General features: G+C 36.9%; 1 long non-coding RNA gene across 2 annotated transcripts; it reads left to right on the forward strand.

The window, feature by feature from the left end:
* The first annotated feature begins 361 nt into the window (after positions 1-361).
* LOC111412959 lies at positions 362-3,092 on the forward strand. Of its 2 annotated transcripts, none has more exons than XR_002706141.1 (2): positions 362-2,521; positions 2,648-3,092. It is a non-coding gene; the product is annotated as an uncharacterized LOC111412959 (long non-coding RNA). The 2 variants fall into 2 exon arrangements; XR_002706140.1 differs by having other exon boundaries at positions 2,660-3,092.
* The last annotated feature ends 592 nt before the right edge of the window (positions 3,093-3,684 follow it).

Genomic DNA, 3,684 nt, shown 5'->3' on the forward strand with positions numbered 1-3,684 from the left:
TAAATATGACAAGATTAGACATACATCTTTAAGGAAAAATTCAATATGGTGGAAATTGTTCCTTGAAATTTGTGAAATAAGTAAGAATCTCTCCATCATTCCTCCATTTATGCATTCAGACTACACATTACCTTATGTTTGGTCAATCAAGAATTTTCAATGTAAGTGTTTGACCAAGAATTTAATAAAAAACATGTGGGAATTAGCACTTATAGTAAGTTTGCTACAGGGTCCTAGAGGTTGGATTAACTCTCAAATGAGCCCCTAAAATTTCAATTTTTGATAATTAGACCTAGAATTCTGGGTGCTGATATTATAGAGCATGTCTGTCCCTGTCGAAAGAAGAGATAAGGAAGTTTATTTTTCTAACCCAATGGATAGTCTGGTCCGGATAGGTTTCGTTCAGCTTTTTATATGAGCTCTTGGGACATTATAAAGAATGATGTGATGGAGGCGACGACGAGTTTTTTTATGGGAAAGCCTTACTAAGGTTTCACTCATCGTCTTACATTATGCTCATCCCTAAAGTGGAAAATCCAGATGGTTTTGATCAGTTTCAACCAATCAGCCTATGCTCCGTGCTGTATAAAATATTTGCAAAAATTTTGGTGAATAGGATGACTGGGTTGCTGCCAAGGTGCATTTTTCCTGTACAAGGGCCTTTTTACTAGGACGGAGCATATTTGAAAACCTCACCTTAACTCAAAAGATGGTTCAGGCTTTTAATTGCAAGACACGTGGAGGTAATGCGGTTATTAGGGTAGATACGGCAAAGGCATATGACAAAGTAGATTGGAGGTTTTTGCTTCATGTTTTGCATTCCTTTCCTATTGAATTCTGTTCTTCAATTTCGAAGTGCATATCCACACCTTAGTTCTATGTTATGATGAATTAGACGACTCAAGGCTTTTTCAAGTCCTCCCAAGGTCTACGGCACGGTGATCCCATCTTATCGCATCTTTTTATAATTATGGAAGAGGTGTTGACTAGATTGTCAAATAAGAAATTTGAGGAAGGTAATATTGGTGCTTTTACACACCTATGAGAGGCTCCTTTGTGTCTGACCTATTGTATGCAGATGATTTAGTAATATTTACTAATGGGAGCAGTCAGTTTATGAAGGAACTCATAGGGATTTCTCTCTCTCTATGAAAGATAGTCAGGACAACATATTAGCAAAGAAGAGTTGGTGTGCGCAGCTGCTCAAAAGACTAGTATTCTTCGGATGAATTCTTTCAGTGAAGGTTTGTTTCCTATTAACAATTTGGGAGTTCTGATGGTGAATCTAGTGATAGGGAGGCTAACGTCTCGCCATTTACAAAGCATGATGGAGAAAATTAGTAGTAAAATTGCTGATTAAAAACTAGAGTTAAAATCGCAAAGAGGTTGATTTTACCGAGGCATGTGATAACTAATATGGCAACTCACCTATTATCTGTCCTCAATGTGCTGTTATCAGTGTTTAAATCTTTGAACTCTATGTTGTCCTCCTTTTTGGGGGTGAGGTGAATGAGAAGGCCATGAAAAAGTGGAAGGCAATGATAAAAATATGTAAACCACTTAAGGAATAAGGTTTTGGGATTTGAAAATTTGAAGACGTACAACGATCTCTTTATATGAAATTTGCTTGGAAGGTGCTCACGGATGACTCTTTATGGGGGAGTTTTTTTAGAGCAAAATATTCCAAAAGTGGTATAGTGGATGTTTCTTTTTGGGGTCGTAAGTGTTCTCGTTTTTGGAAGTCGGTAGTGGAGTGTTTTTCTGAAGTAGTTGCTAATAGCAAGTGGAGAATTAAACAATGAAAACTATCATTTTGGTATGCTCACTAGTTGCCGAATGGTCCTTTGTGTCATCAAGTTTATCACGTGGAACAATATATGTAGAAAATAAATTATCATTGTTTGGAGTTGAGATGGGATGTAGAGAAGATTCAAGTGATAGTGGGTGCTGAGTTAGCATGAGAGGTCATGCAGAATTGTATTTGGTGTAAGCCTAGCCAATATGTGTTGATATGGAAGCCTCAGAAATAGGTTATTTTTCATCATATAGCACTTGGGATGTGCTTAGAATCCGAGCACTATAGGTGCCTTTGGTGAACTGAGTATAGCATCAATTTCTCACTACACATGTTGCAGTGGCAATGTGGAAAGCTCTGAATCGGAGTCTTAGTGTTGATGCAAGGATCCAAGAGGTAGAAATTCCAGTTGTGTCTAGATGTAACTATTGTTTAGTTAGCCATGATGAGAATCTCGATCACGTTTTGAGTACAAGAGATTTTGCAAGTTGCGTTTGGATATCAAGTGGAGGGAACGGCAAAGCTGATAGGAGAGGATACATTTTATGGTAGGCTTGTGCTTGACATTCAACTCAATTGGGATGCCTTTTGGGGATGATTCCATGCCTAGTAACGTGGTGTTTGTGGAGAAGGAGATGCAAGGCTGGCATGGAAGGGAAGTCGGTGGAAGATCTTTTCCTTTCCATCAAATTTTGGCTACAGCATATTTCTTCATTCATTCAAAAGGTAAACATTCTTTCCAAGCAAAATGAAAAACTGCTCATTGACTTGGATATTCTATGCGTGCTCAGACAGCAACGTCGAATTTCCAAAACTACTCTCGTCGACATTTAATTTAACAATGCCTATCAGTTACTATTGCAGGTGAGATGTTCCTCAACAGCGTCCAAACGATATGTCAGCGGTCCAACTAATCCAATTATTTTGAATAATGCTATTTATAGTCACTCACTATTACAGTCGTTCTACATGACATATATGCAGCAGTTAGTGATTTAATGCAAGAGACAATAAAAACTACCACATTAATGCATCAAATCACAAACTATCATGTCGTGTAGGGCGACTATCGCAGTGAACGACTATGAATAGAATTACTCAATTATTTTTATTTGTTACTTTTATTCCTACAATAAATTTTCTTTTTGTAATGAAAAAAATCATAAAAATGATCTACTGTATGTTGAAGGCTATTGTATTTATTGATTCCTTTGTCATCATGTATTGAATATCTTGCCAATAAAAGGCATAATTTTGAAATAACGACAAATAAAATTCTATTTGAAGTTAGTATCTATTTAATAAAAGCGTAGATTTTTTTCCTTAGCATTGACTATTCAAAACTATTTCAAATAACTTTTGGATAAGAGATTTCTTCACGATTTCTATAAGAAATGATGACTCGCTTGTACTTGAAATTTCCAAAATTCGTTGGTCTTAAAACTAATACGCTAACTCCGACATTTAATTTAACAATGTCGCGGGAGCAGCTTTGGAAATCCAAGACATTCAAGTAGTTGGGAGAGATACGTGGCGCTATAGGAAAGGTACTTGTAGGTTTTGCCACATATTTAGGATTTGCAACTAACAATGACGCTGAATTTAGTGCTTTCATTTAAGGGTTGAGGATTTGTCGGCACATTGGGTGCGTCGGGTGGATATTGAGTGTCTCTATGGTGGTTGTTAATTGGTTGCTCAAGCTTAATTGTACAGTTTGGTATCTATGGGATTTTGGGATTTGTTGCTTAAGTTCTTTAAGGTACATATTTCTCATCGTTTTGGGAAAGGAAATTGGAAGGCTGATTTATTGGCAAAGCTAGGTGATGAAGAGCTGGCACAAAGGTTTTTATCTGGCTAGGAGTTATCGTCATTTACACATGATCTTGTTC

Source organism: Olea europaea, chromosome 17 (genome assembly GCF_002742605.1).
Source record: "Olea europaea var. sylvestris chromosome 17, O_europaea_v1, whole genome shotgun sequence".
NCBI lineage: Eukaryota > Viridiplantae > Streptophyta > Magnoliopsida > Lamiales > Oleaceae > Olea > Olea europaea.